This window comes from Ornithodoros turicata, chromosome 7, assembly GCF_037126465.1.
Source record: "Ornithodoros turicata isolate Travis chromosome 7, ASM3712646v1, whole genome shotgun sequence".
Lineage (NCBI taxonomy): Eukaryota > Metazoa > Arthropoda > Arachnida > Ixodida > Argasidae > Ornithodoros > Ornithodoros turicata.
In genome coordinates, this window is record NC_088207.1 from 9,400,381 (window position 1) to 9,416,344 (window position 15,964).

Sequence of the window (15,964 nt, forward strand, 5' to 3'; positions counted from 1 at the left end):
AAGAAGTCCAGTGCTTTCGCTATTTCCGCATAGAAAGAAAGTAGCCTTGTCCTTCTTGTGCTGGGCTTGCTCGTGACTACGCAAGACAACAGGAATGCTGAGCCATACGGCTGGAGAGCTACTGTCAAGGTTGGGTCTCGTTGGTCACGGAAATAAAGAAACCTGTGCACCAATAATTTGATTGAAACGTTTATCAGTGCCAGACCGCCCTTTTCGAGTCTGTAGAAGAGATTCGTACGGCTCATACGTTCCATCTGCGACTTCCATATAAATGTCGCGAAAATCCCGTGAATACGATTACAGTCATCCCTCGCTTATCCGGAGTTCAGATATCCGGAAAACTCGTTATCCGGATTACATTACAGTCCCACACTGTCGCATTGTAGTCAAAAGACTAATGCAAAGATAACCCGAGAATAACCCGAAATTGCATGGCATAAGGATTAAAATTGGTAGCACGAGGATTAAATTCAACAGAAGAAGGATTAAATCCCACAGTATAAGGACTAAAAGTGGCGGCATGAGGATTAAATTACACGGTATAAGGATTAAATACGACGGGAAAATCTGTACTTCTTTTATATTTGGCGTTGTGACTGCAAAATGATCGGCACAAAATGACCAGTGCTAAATTATTCGCAGTTATCTATATTCAATTGTCTACTGTGCACCACCTGGAATTTTCGAATTTTTACACCGCTCTGTCGCTGTTGTGAACACTGGTCTAAATTTTGTCGTTACAGTTAACCTACTTCAACTTATCGCAGCACATGACAATCGCTACAAGGAGATGGGCTTCGGATTCGGTGACTACATGTACGTCACTCTTTTGAAAGTATATGGAGTGCGCATGAGGATGTAGCATATCTGCTCAAAAGTACCGTTTTGTTGCCCGAAAAGGGATTTTTTTCTGCTGCAGTGGGTTCTCTAAAATGGCTTGGGTCAATCACATCACTGCAGTGCTGATGAGAAACATCCTCATTTAGCCTTATTTTGTTCACGGCAGCAAATACCAACTCAGCACAAAGGCAATCTCATCCCAATACTTATCTCAAATTTTTCCTCAATCTCTTGCCTCCGGTATTGTTCCCAGAGACTGGCGTTTGTCAAAGATAGTTCCACTCTTTAAAAAAGGCGATAAGCTGGATCCTCTGAATTATCATCCGATAGCTTTAACTAGTGTCTCATGCCCAAAATCCTTGCACATATAATCTTCTCGCGTATCTCCACTCACCTTGAGTCAAATATTTTTTTTTCACCGTAACCAACATGGCTTTCGAAAGGGCTACTCATGTGACACCCAATTAGCTTGCTTCATACATGACAATCAGTTTAACTTAGACAATAACATTCGCACGGACGCCATATTTTTAGATTTCTCCAAAGCATTCGATACCATACGACCGTTACCAAATAACGCTGGTATATGATGCCCTCTCTTCTCCATTACCTGTGTTATCCGGCGTACCCCAGGGGTCTGTACTTGGACCACTTCTCTTCCTAATCTTTATTAACGATCTTCCTAATTCCCTCTCTTCAAATATTCGCCTCTTCGCAGATGATTGTGTTCTCTACCGCAGCACATCTTCCGTTACTGATCAGCTAGCACTTCAACATGACCTTGATCTCATTTCCTCGTGGTGTTCTAACTGGAAGCTTTCCCTTAATACGTCTAAATGCTCGCACGTTTCTTTCACGCGTTCTAGACAGCCTTCTAACGCTCATTACACCTTAAATAATTGTCCTATTTCTAAATCTGACTCATATAAATACCTAGGGACTCATCTAGTTTCGAATCTTGGTTGGACGACTCACGTGAATGCAATTGCCAACGAAACTGACCGTAAACTTGGATTCCTAAGCCGTAATTTAAAGCATGCCCCACCACCTGTTAGAAGACTAGCATACACCACCCTTATTCGTCCTAAATTGGACTACGCTTCCCCTATCTGGGATCCGCATTTACTTACACTAAATAACTTAGTAGAATCTTTCCAAAACCGTGCCGCACGGTTCATATCTAATGTCTATTGCTATCCTTCTAGCATTTCGTCAATCAAGCTATCTCTAGACCTTCCTGATCTTGTGTTACGCCGGAAGTTTCTACGACTTTGTCTTTTTCGCAAGTTTTTTCGCGACACCTTTTTACGACCGAATTTCATCACAGCTGCTTCCTATACATCGCCGAGACATGACCACATTCTTAAGGTTGAACGTTTTCTATGCAACACTGACCAATTTTCTCGTTCATTTTTTCCGTACACATCCAACGAGTGGAACTGTCTTCCTCAGAACATTGTCATAATTAACGATTTCATTGTATTCAAGCGAGAACTAGCCAATTTCCTGTGTATTTAATGTTTCCGTGTTATTTATATTCTACTTGTGTTAACTTTTATCTTCGCTTACCCCCTCATGTAATGCCATGGAGCGCCTTGAGGTACTACCATAAATAAATAAATAAATAAATAAATAAACTTTAACCCATTAATTATGGTATGCATTTTCCGCAGAAGAGATAGACCTCATGAAATTATATTATTATATGATAATGTGGTATTGTTTTCCTGGCACTCTTCATAATTTCACTCTGAACGTACTTTACTTGCAGAAGCCGGGAGAGGCCCATATGTGTCTTACTATCATCCATCACACAGGAGATGGCCTCCAAACCTCTGCATCATTTTGACCAAAGGGTTCATTGTCGGAGGTCCTGCATGGAGGACCCAGTGGCATTGCTGGTCGCCACATTCTTAAAGTGACTATGAAACGATTCTTTTCTTCGTTTCGTTCGAAAGAAGACATTTTTCTGAGCCTAGAACCGAAATTTTACTTTCGTCGCGCGAGCGGATTTCTCGGGAGCGAATTTAAACGGAGCGGCGAAGGGAGGACAGCTGGCGCCGCGCCGTGGGGAGCTACCGAGCGGAGACACAACGGGCAACTTGACGCGACCACGGCCGGCTCAGCAACACGTCATCGTGACGTGTTGCCGAGCCGAGGAATCCCGCCAGGAGCATGCGCCGTAGGATCCCGCGTATGCGTTCATCGGGAGTGGAAATCTCCATGACAGCAGCTTTCGCGCGATCGGCAGATTTCGGCAGTGGCGGCAGCCACAGCGCGAGCTCGCGGCATTACTTGCCATTGTGCAACACTGGTGACGTAACGCGGAACCGAAGTGCGGTCCGTACAGTTACACCATCGACAGCGAAATATGCGCGGGAGAGGAGGAACGCGGAAGAGACATTTCCAGCGCGCGCTCCTCGCAGAGTGGAGCGATTTCGTCCGGAAAAATTTGTGGCATATTAGTTTCTCTGCGGGAAGAACAGTTTCCATCGAAAAAAAGTATGGGGGTTCGGGAAATTTCATAGTCCCTTTAACATTTAACGTTGTGTAGAGTCCTGGAGCTTAACTGATTGACCGTTATTAATTAACTTGGAATCACCGTTTATAGCTTATGCAGGTTGAAACTCTGCACAAATCTCATAATGTACATCGATTAAGAACAACTAGTTGCCATAACTACAGGTTTTCACGCTCATTTCAATCCATTTGCCACATTTTTAATCTAGGCGCCAGACTAAATAATCCACATGGCCAAAGTTTTAATCCAGGAGCCATACGATTCAATCCGAACGCAAAATTTTTAACCCCTGCGCCAAATCAAATAATCTGCGTGCAAAAATTTTAATCCGCGTGCCGCATCATTTAATCCGCGCACCATTTATTTTAATCAACAACGAAGTAAATTTCTGGCAAGTGTATTTGATGATGCGGCAGCTCCAAATGACTTTGTTTTGAGGAATTTTTTTATATTCTTCTCCTAAGAACAGAACTTCACTCCAATCAACATAGCCTTGTGGCAAAGGCGACTGATTATAAATGTAAGTTAAAGGTAGTTTCATTTTAAATCGAACAACGTGCGAAAGTCGTATTTTTTTAATTCGCCTAAAAAAAAATATGTTAGATGACAGCTCAAACGACGCAAATCGCGCCACGTGCGACGCTCGTGCGTGGAGTAGTTTCCGCGTGGGAAAGAAGGAAAGTCTGAGGCTGCTTGAGCGCGCTTTCCTCTGGACCGACTTTGATGGGATCTAGCACCGCTGATTTTTTGCCTAGGAACTGGAGGTTTTTTGTGATTATAGGCTGCACCATAGACACTGTCGACAGCCACCCACAGAATTCTGAGGACCACAGATTTTCTGGTAAAAGTTTGACGTTTTTGAACGTTTACGCCAAGTTTGGCATTTTTTAACAGAAACTCTGTGGCCCTCAGAGTTCTGTGGGTGGCTGTCGACAGTGTCTATCGTACAGCCTATAATCACAAAAAAACTCCAGTTTCTAGGCATAAAATCAGCGATGCTAGATCCCATCAAAGTCGGTTCAGAAGAAAGCGCGCTCAGGCAGCCTCAGACTTTCCTCCTCTTCCTCGCGGAAACTACCCCACGCACGAGCGTCGCACGTGGTGCGATTTGCTTCGTTTGAGCTGTCCTCTAACATATATTTTTTTCTGGGTGAAATTAAAAAACACGACTTTTATCCGTTGTTCGATTTAAAATGAAACTACCTTTAAATAATTATGTAAACAAGAAGAAGGAGAAAATGGTGATGGGATTATGGCTGTCCTGTGACTCTGCGCATGAACAAACACCATCGGACGATGTTTCTGGCCTGGTAGTGTTTGATTTACTTTGAGCCGGGCATATGTAATGTGGAAAGCACTCTACAGTCCGGGAAGAACACTGTCGGGTCTTGTACATATTCCAAACAATTTATTCAGTAAAATTAAGGAAATAAATAACACAAAGAACACCATGAAGTACAGTTTTCTTGGCCCTGCTATCGCAACTAACGCAGCGATCACATATGCCTTCAAGAGCAGCTGACACAAACTTAAAATTATTGCGGTCGTAGGCCGCGCAGTCCACACCACGACCTACTAGCTCATAACGACCATGTCACAATTAGCAACCCCTATGAGGAGCCCGTACGCACGATCCGCTAGGGGCGAAACTCATCGGCACGCCACGATTGGACGATGGAAATTTGAATTCTGAACGCGCAGAAGCGTATGTACGACTACCGTAGCAGACGACAGCGATAGCTGCTATGAAAACGCGTATAATGATGATGATAATCAACCTCAGAATAAAACATCTGTGGAATGTCCACTGCTTGTACAGAAATACTAAGGTAAGCTGAAGTACAAAGTATTGTAGAAGTTGAGGAAGTAATAGCTGGGACGATGAGAAGCGCCACCGCTAGCTTCCAAAAATGCGGCGCTGGGAAGGGGTGCCCACGACATGGTCGTTATAATCAAGTAGGTCGTGGTCCACACACGGGACCTTTTGCATGCCATTTTGCGCAGCAGAGGTCAGCATAGACTTTCGGTGCTCCTTTTTTTTTTTGTGGTACCTGCAGGAGTTTCTAGCAGTTGGTCCCTTCTTTCTCTGAGAAAAGCCTTGACGCACAGTTTAAATTTCGCAAACATTGTTTCAATAGGGCTGAAGAATGGACTGTACGGAGGCAAATACTTCGTGACATGCGTTTCTTGGAGACTGGCTTCATGCGCACGCTTGTGACATGGAGCGTTATCGAATATAAAAACTGCATTTGCTTCAGGTTGAAGTTGCACGACGACGCGAGACGCATCTTGGAGAAATTCGTTAAAAGTGAGCCTGCCAGCTGGCAACTTAACTTACCTTAGGTGGCAACTTAATAATGTGCTCTTGTTTGCACTCACAAGGCTTCCCGTGCATTTTAATCAAGCTGTCATGTCAAGCCATGTACGTCCCACGGAGACTGCGGGTTAAGCACACACAGTGCTTCCGATGGGTGACAAAACTTGTACATGCATCCGTGTTTTTGTTTACCGCTTCTCGCATATTATAAAGTCGCTTAAAGTTGCTTGCTAGTTGAAGTCTCTTACTTCACGTTATCAATAACAAAAGCAGTTTTAGGAGACCGTTTGTAAGGCTATCACGCTTGCCGGTGCTAATTTGCAGTTATGTAAGACTCAGAATCTTATCCACTGATTAGTTCAGGCAAGCCACGTTTTGAACGGTTCGGTAAAATGGTCTGTCATGAAGAAAGAAGGAAGTCACTGAAAAGGTTAGCCAGCTGCAGGAATCGAACCCACGTCTCCTGGTTTGCCGGTCCAGGAAGTCATTGGAGAGGCGTGTTAGCTCAGCTCAATTGGTGCACCGGCAATCAAGATGATGTGGGTTCGAGTCCTGCAGCTGGCTAACCTTTTCAGTGACTTCTTTCTTTCTTCATTCATCGTTCTTAGGCACTTGAGGCTTTGCATGTGTTTGTCCTTTCTATATATGTGTTCCAGCCGGAGAACATCAATTTCTATTGTCTATCATGTTCACAATAAAGCGAATTAGGCGCCCGCAAAAATTTCAGAAGAATGGCGATTATCTGCGAGAAACATCACGGACGTTTCCGCGACTCTACTCCTGGTGCGATTAAAGGAAACTTTAATATGACGTCCGTTGCTCCCTACCATCTTATCACCACAGTTTGCGATTGCACCTTTCTTCCCTTTTCTTGGTTTCTCGGACATATTTGAGCAGAGTTCACCCAACACCTACAAGATAAGGAGAAGTCCCGCGCCCTACGTCCACACAGGTACCTACGTACCTACGTCTTTTTGTGTCGAACGTGACTCTGCTGCCACCTATAGATGTTCTGAAAATAAGCACTCTTCCGCTTGATTGTTTGTTTATTTTTATTTTTTTTAGGGGAGGGTTTTGGAAACCGGCAAACTCTCGATGGTGGCGGGAAGAGACTATATGATACAGTGATAAAGGAGTAATAAGATGCAAGTAGCAAAGTGAACAGCAGTTAATGTATGCGTCTTTGTAGCTTATAGAGCATAATTTTTTGTCATCATATTGTAGAGTAAATTCTGATTTTCTCCTCCGACGCTGTCACACATACACCCGAAGTTCCCGTAGAAGCAGGGAACGATAACGGACGTATTTTCATTACCGTTTCCATTTTCGTTACTGCTATATTTTCGTTTCCGTTATCCGTTTCCGTTACTGTTTCCGGTAATGGAATGGTTGTTACAGAGCTGCGGGAGGACAGCCCGTCCGGCTCTGTCAGCACCCTGTTTTGCCCAAGTGCTGCTTCGGTGTCACCCGTACCCAGTGCACGAGTAGTTGAACCTCTGTATGCAATAAGGGGATAAGTCGAATAATCCCAAACCGAGAAATGGGACCCGGTCTGATTGTCCATCCCATTTACACACATGCATTTCCCATTTCTTACCCTCCTGTAGCGTGCCAATAAATTGCAATACAGTCCGAAATTTTCGTTGGCTGGTACATACTGGTATATAGATGTCATTGCAGCAAAAATAGTAAAAAGGGGATAAGTCGACTCTTATTGCATGCAGAGGTTCAATTATTCGTCGTTGGGATGCGCACTTCGTGCACGATTTTTAAAGAAGTGCAGGAACGTGTCTTCAGTCACTCTGAGTCCAACAACCCAAGATGGGCGTAACCTTCATGCAATGTCGCATTCATAAGCGGACGCTCTCAGTACTAAAGAATACTGCCATAGCCACGGTGAAATGAAGAAAGTAAAAAGAATAAAAAATAGAAAATCATATGTTGTCATCCTCGTGCTCGTGGGGTAGAGTGCGTGGAGTCTATGTTGTGTAGGTCTCATGTCCCTCTTCTGCGTGCCCCTCCTGCTGCACCGACGCCGACACCCATCGTTTATTCTTGACCTGTCCAAGATATGCCGCTCTTCGAACTGCACTCACGCACCGCCTATCTGCCCTGGGGCACAGAGACCTCTCTTTGGCCACCCTACTGGGTCCCGTAGGGCAGAAGCAATGGGCTGTTGCCAGAGCGCTATTATGCTTCCTGGGTGACTCTGGGCTCCTGGACTGCCTCTGAGCGATCGTGCACTCATGCCCCCCTGCTGCCCATGTGCCGCATGCGTCTTTTTCATTTTCTCTTTTTTTTTACAAGGAATAGCAAGTCGGCTTCTGCCTGGTTGACCTTTCCTTTTTGCCTGCCTGTTTTTTTTTCGTAATAAGCATATCCCCTTCCTCTCATGTCTTGATGCCATGTAGGTAAGTGATGTCACGAGTAGGAAAGCGAGTGATGTACCCTTGATATCCATCAACAAACAAAAACGTGGGATGATGGATGGGAAATTTCATCGCCATTGGCGATACCCTACCGCCGCAATGCTGGTGGTGATGCGGGGAATTAAATAATGTCGTGTAGTCATCACCCCTGAATTACCGACCCATTTCATTAACAAGCATATGCTGCAGGATACTGGAACATATTATTTATTCTGCACTCTCACATCGTTTGGAATCTAACAACTACTTCTTCCCATTTCAACGCGGGTTTCGTAAAGGTTTTTCCTGTGAAACGCAATTAGCCTCATTTATCTTTGATATCACATCTCAGATGGATAACTCTACGCAGACGGACTTCATCTTTCTTGATTTCCGAAAAACTTTCGAGTCTGTGTCTCACGCGGGTCTCATTCATAGCTTTCTTTCCTTAACATCTACCCTGAATGTCTTTCGCTGGATTCAGAGTTACCTATCCAGCCGGTCACAGGCTACACTTGTTCACCATACCCTTTCTCCTTTCATTCCTGTTTCTTCCGGGGTCCCGCAGTGTCAGTTCTTGGACCACTATTGTTTCTCATCTTTATCAACGATCTTCCAAATACATTAGCATCCTCTATCAGGCTCTTTGCTGATGACTGTGTCCTTTATCGTCCCATACGTTCTCTTTCTGACCGGATGGCTCTTCAGCAGGATCTTAACTCAATCTGCGACTGGCGTTCTGTCTGGCTGCTATCACTAAACGCTTCTAAATGTTGCTACCTGCCATTTTCTCGGTCCAGGTCGACTATAACCCATGAGTATCACATTGGTCCCTCCCCTGTTACTTTTTCTACCTCCTACAAATACTTGGGTCTTACTCTTTCCACCAACCTTTCTTGGTCCGACCACATTCATGGCATCATTAGTGAAGCAAATCCTGTCCTGGGTTTTCTTCCACGGACTCTAAGACTAGCACCGTCCTCTGTTAGATGTCTTGCATACCAGACTTTGGTCCGGCCCAAACTTGAGTATGCTTCCAGCATCTGGGACCCACACCACTCTAATCACGTCGATCTCCTTGAATCTGTTCAGAATCGCCGCCACCAGATTTATACTTTCGAATTACACTTATCCATCCAGTATCACCTTACAAATCGTCTCTTGATCTGCCTGCACTCCAGCAGCGTAGGAAACTTTCTCGGCTGTGTCTCTTCCACAAACTATATTACGGATCATCCATTCGCCCTTCCTTCATATGTCCAGCCAGTTACATCTCATCTAGATTACACCATTCTTGTAAAATAGAGCCTATTACTTGTAACAACTCCTACTTCATGTACTCATTTTTCCCTCAAACAATCTCCGACTGGAACGACTTGCCTCAGTCACTCGTATCCATCCCTGATCATTCGTCGTTTCGAGACACATTGGCTACTTACCTTTATTGTTAAATAGTGCAATATTGTCAATTTGTATTAAGTGTGTTAAGTGTTGTAAGGATGCTTCCCTCCCCCCCTCATGTATCGCCCCAGGAGGGCATTTGAGGTGCTGACAATAAATAAATAAATAGTATTTAGAGCACTGCGGGGAATAGAGTCATAAAAAAAAAAAGAAAAGTCACTGAAATGTCACCGGACAACAGTAATAGCCATTCCCCGAATTCAATACCGGATCGTAATTTTCGTTTGCGTTTCTGTTTCCGGTAATTGAAGACAGTGGTATGCGTTTCCGTTATCGTTATCATCTCTAATTTCGGTACTCTACCGTTTCTGTTTCCGTTACCATTACCGTTACCCTTCCCTGCTTAGAAGTCGCCCCAGGACGCACATTTCTCATCGTCGACGGCATCACCATTCCCTACAGAGAGAACAAAAACAGATATTGACCAGTCTTACGAGTGCCAATCATCCCGTTCCATACGTTACGAGTAACAACCCAGAATTCTGAGCAGCGGTGCAGCAAAGAAAAGCTTGCCAAAAGTTATCAGATCTGATTCATCACGTTTTCATTCTCCGTTAGGCAATCTCTGCTGATATCCATGCTCGGCGCACGATATCTGATGTACAAATTCCCCTTCTCGTCTGCCCACGCCTCTTTCCATCTTCCTTCCTCCTCGCCTCATACTTTTCTTTCAAGTTGGCTTTCCTACATGTTCTTCTGCTATCAGGCAGAAACCGCATCAACGGAGGTGTACCTGAATTCTGGTCATCTGATTCACAGCACGTCAGAACGCGACGTAACCGTCTTTGGAAACCATTTGTTATGTCCTCGCGCGCACTTCTCTCACAACAGAAAGTTTAAAAAAAGGAAGAAATAAAATTAGCTGTACGTGCACTGTCTTTGTTTCACTGGAAGTACACATTTTTGCTGCATATGCCTGAACAGAAGATATAGGCACAGTACCTCCTGATGCCCTGGATGAATGCCCATATCAGGCAACTCTCTCAGGCTCTTGTCCCCGGAACTTTTTGGATAGATTACGTCTGATAAGCTGCACTCAACAAGAGAAATCTTTTGAGAAAAATACCGCGAAAGCGGTATTTTTTAGTTTTGGACACGGTTTTTAAGACATGAATCTTCTCAGTAAGGTCGTTTAGCCCAATGATAACTGGCCGTGCCCCACCCGGCAAAATTTCTCCCAATCTATGACAGCACTCAATACAATTACACACATGAGTACCAAGTGTTGTGACGTTAAATTGCTTTACTGACTTTAGCGCTGCACTCAAATAATATTTGTATTAGCCTTGCGTACTGACTGCTTCCAAATAGCGTATGTATGTTTATTTCCCACTGCAAACGTGCAAACGTGCAGGAGGCACGAAGCAAAAAAGCTGCAAGGAGATTGATTATAGGCTTCGATCCCCTTTCAAGATGAATTTCGAACGAAAAACGAAGCGTTTTTCGAGTTGCCCATGCTCAGGCTTCACAAGCAGCACAGAATATTGCACCCATATTGGCTGGGCATTGGCAATACGGATCGAATATGGGACCCGTTTTGCCGGGATTTCCCCATATGGGCTCAAGCTAGGCATTATGGGTCCCGTATTGCAAAGTTTGGGGCAATATGGGGAAAACCTTGGCAATGTGGGCCACTGCACACCCCATAGCGACTGAAAATGCCGAAAATGGTGCGTAATCGTGTTGCACAAATGCCGAAGCAGCACGGAAAGATTGGACGTTGAAGCGTGTCAAATGCCCAATTGAATATGTCGTTACATCCAACAACTTCCCGCAGATAATACGCATTGTTCGAAACAGTCACCATATACGTGACAATCCCACTATAACAATGATTGCTGGCGGGATGGTGTTTTCCCAGCGCAATTGAAGAATACGATGGTAGTGCCGCTCCTGAAGCCAGGCAAGTCTCCGCACGCCATTGATGCCTTCCGCCCTGTCGCCCTCACCAACTGTGTCGGGAAGATCATGGAACGGATGATATCCGTACGACTGAACTGGCATTTTGAGAGCACCCGATTCTTTCCTGAGGCCATGGTTGGCTTCCGGCAAGCGCGCGGTCTGCAATTGACATTGTCATCGATCTCGTCTCCTTTATCCAGCAAGCAAAGTCAGACAGGCTCCTAACGGCCGCTCTCTTCCTCGATGTGGCGAAAGCATATGACAGTGTTCTCCATAATGTTGTTGTTGCATCGCTTCAAGAAGCTGGTGTGGGCGGCTGTACCCTTGCCTGGTTGGTACACACCCATTACCCCAGGCAACATTCCCTCAGCCTCGGCCCAGACCTCCTATGCTCCACACATGTGGACGCTTCACTAACCCACTGTACAAACGTTCATTCCGCGTCTTAGGAAAAAGAATGCTGTGCCAACAGTTGTGCCCTGCCAACTGACCTTGCACGACATCCACAGTCACCACCGGCATTGAACCCAAAGATACACTGATGCTTCAGTTTCTCTGGTTGGGTCGTCTGCTGCCTTTTGCATCCCAGAGGATGGAATTGAGCACGGATTGAAGGTCCCTCTTATGTCATCTGCCGAGGCAGAGGCATTCGCACTATACTGGCCGCTTTGAGACTCGTCTCCTCGTTGGCGCCCAGGGCCTGGACGATCCTCACCGACAGTAAAGTGACTCTGGAGGCGCTGGCCTCTTACTCGGCTGCAGTCATCAGTGACGCCTATACCACGATCATCGCCCTGCACTCCGAACTTGTATCCCTGGGACACGGCGTGGTGTGCCAATGGATTCCGAGCCATGTCGGACTTTCTGGCAATGATCGTGCTGACGCTCTCGCTCGGCAAGCCCACGACACTCAGTAACCAACTGTCCTTCCCCTTGCACTCTCTATATAGCAGCTGAAAATCCGCCGCTTTATTGCCAACCGCACGCAGCTCTTTCAGCAAGAAGCTATACGAACCAATGCCTTCCTTAAATCTATTGACCCACTAATGACATATGCTGTGCCTGACTGCATCCCGCGCATCGAGGAATCATTGCTTCATCGGATGCGGCTGAATGTGGCACGAACTCCACCTCTCCTCTTTAAGATGATTCAACATCCATCATCTCTTTGCCCCACGTGTCAGGTAGAAGCTGATGTGCCACACATACTCCTTGCCTGCCAGCGGTACGAAGATCATCGGTTGATCTCCGGCGCCGTCTCGCTCATCTAGGCTACCGAGAGCTTTCCCTCGCGGTGCTATTTGGCCCTACTCAGCACGCTGAAGTCACGCCTGCGCTGACGCGATTCGTTCGGGAATCTAAACTCTTGGGCACTCTCTGATACCTCCTATATAACTGTCTGCACAACGCTTAGTGAAGGAGCTGATTTTTTTCTGTATTTTGTCATAATTTTCTGTGTCTCTGCTACTCTTATCTCCTTTTGTTTGTTTGTTAGATTTTGGGAATAGCAAGCCTACATCATAGCTAACCTTTCCCTTCTCTTTTTCTTCTTCCTTGCATTAAACATATCCCCCCCCCCCACACACACTATAACATTCACTAGAACTCAACAACTCAACTTTCCACTTGCTGGAAGGTGCCACCATCTTGCTTCGCGATGCCAATGCCAATCGGTTGAAGCAACTGAGAGCGTGGTCGTTTGAGCGAAATCGCGCGTCCTACAAATAATGCGCATGCGCGACAGTCGGTTCGAACGTTTCATACTAGCTAAAATGTCACTGGTTCCTCTAATGATAACGGAATTGCGGCAGGTCAACTAAGAAACACAATGTTTGACAGGAAAGAATGTCTGTTCTGTAAAGCTAGGTGCTTTCAAGTTACTGCAGGCAGTGTGAGTTGCTGACGCAGATGTTCGTCACCGTCACGAAGGTGTTTCGCGCCTTTATACTCTTGGAGCGGGTTGGAACTTTTTGGTGCATACACTATTGCGATCCCAATGAAGGCGCCTGAGGGATAGATCCTTCAGCTTGACGGCCATACCACCTGTTGTTTGTTTTTTGGGTGATGCAGTGTTGTTTCTGTAATGCCACGCAACGTGGATCAAAACAGGATAATGCTTTGTTATTACACTCCCCGTTGGCGTTATCACTAAAATGGCGCAAGATGGGCTTGGCAATATGAGCAGCCCATATTGGTCCAGTATAGAGCCTGGGCACACTCCACATATTGGACCAATATTGGCGTGCTGCTTGGATTGTTTTGTCATGGGCCTCGTCCACCAGTTGGAGCGTTTCTTGGTACAAAAGCAATGTACCAAATGCCTATTTTGTAAAAGAAAGTGAGTATTTTATTTGGAATCACACGGAAAATCAAGCTGCCTTCGTGCTGCAGCACAGAACAAATAATACTTGGTGAACAAATCAGGAGGGTGCAAGTGAGATGCTGGAACGGTGAGAGCGGCAACATTACCTTGAGTCTGAGGAAGGACAAAACAAAGAAGGCAACACGGAACGAAGTGGTCGACACGGGATTCAAATCAGCAATGAGCAGGGATCGAATCGAAAACCGCGTAAAACGCAAATTTTTTCAAGAACCGTAACCGTAACGCAACCACAATTCACCATCGGCAAGTAACCGAAACCATAACCTGAACCGAAAAAAATGTGATTTCCGTTGCCGGTTGATGTGAATCGGCTCACGCGCGAACGCGAACATCTTTGGATGCGATATTTGTATCGCTTTACAGCTCTAATTAGTGGTGTAGTGCATGCGGCTGTTAAAGTCTTCGTCATGTGTTTTCCATTCTGAAGTTGTGTAGAAAACATACCATCTCATGCGCTTGGACCCATAATCGGATGACAATGCATCGTACTTCCGCACAGGTGACGTTCACGGGTGCACGGGTGACATGCATTGCGTGCGTCTTGTAGGGGTTATGAATTGCATTAGTGTGATCATTTAATATACCATGCGTTGCACGTTGTTTGTTTCCACATCTGTTTTGCTTAACGGCTGAACGTATACGCAGTTTCTCTTGCCTTGTGGCTTGTTGCAGCGTTACCGCATGAGCGAAATGAATGCGAACGAGATAATAGAGAGTTCTAGCGTTACCGAGTCCACGCTCCGCTCAGCTAGCACGCAACTGCGCATGCGCGCGACATATGTCCGTCAGCGGGTGAGAGGAGCGGAGCCTCCGCTCCGCTGCCCCGCTGTAGGCCGGTACTACACACATGCGGTAGAGGTGTGCGGAACCGCTTGCCGCGCGTATGCATGCCTCCCCAGCGCAAGCCTCCGCAAGCCTCCGCGCTATGCAAGCCTCCGCCCGCGACTCCCCACAGCGAGATCTCGTCCCACGCGAGAGCCTCTGAGACCGTGTTTAAGAAGATGGCGGACGACAGCGGACGACAGAAGTCGAGTTATTGACTGTAGTCAATGTTCCCGTTCTTACATTTGAGTTTTTGCGAAATCAACATTACAGAAGCAAGAAACGCAGGATTTGGGTTCACTCACTGTGGCCGCATTCTTTTCTCGTGAACAATCTTTAGCTTTCAACTTCCTGGCACTAGGACAGTGAATATCTTACGCTTTACTTACCTGCACTCCCAAATTTTATTCCAGTGTCGGCCCAAAAAGTCATTTAAATGCAACGCTCCATAATCGCCTTCGCGTATACGGAAGGGAGAGCGTTGGTGGTTCCGCGCACTGCGCGAAGCTGTCTTTCTGGTGTGGGCGTGCGCAAAACTACCAACTCTACCCCTACCGTACGCGAAAGCGTTGGCGTACGATACACTAAAGCTATATATTAAAATGGGCGAATCCCGCAACCGTGACCGATATCGCATTCAGTTCTGACACTGAGCCGCAGTGATGGCCAGTAGTTAACTACATGTAGTTAAACTACTAGTTAAACTACCTGATTGTAGTTAAAAAGTAGTTATCAACTACTTGCAGAAATGTAGTGGCAACTACCAGTTAAACTACTATTTTAAGTAGTTAACTACAGTAGTTAGGTTACTGAAGGCGCCAACTACTTCCGATTTTGGCGCAAGCTTTACGGCACGATTGTGCTTCCGACTTTTACCTTGAGCTACTTGTTTGATGAGAACGGAGGTGCAGAGCAATTGTGTCGTGCATGTGTACTAAATCTTCACTCTTAATCCTTGTCTAGTGAAGCCTTATTTGATTTGCTGTCAAATAATTCTGCAACTTAGTTTATCGCGTAGGCACAGAAAGAATCCCGCCGCAAGCTTTGTATTTGACGATCGTAGCAATGGCTTGAGCCAAAGTTTATCATTGCTTGTGATCCATATTTAGGTGTCCAAGAACAATACAAGGGATTGGTGTTGGTGGACAACGTTAAGTAGTTATAGATGTAGTTAAAATACATTGCAGTAGTTAAAAAAGTAGTTTTAACTACTCCCTCGAAAAGTGGTTGAACTACTAGTTAAACTACTCAATCACAAAGTAGTTAGTAGTTATAGTTAAACTAGTGCAGAAGTAGTTAGTGGCCATCAC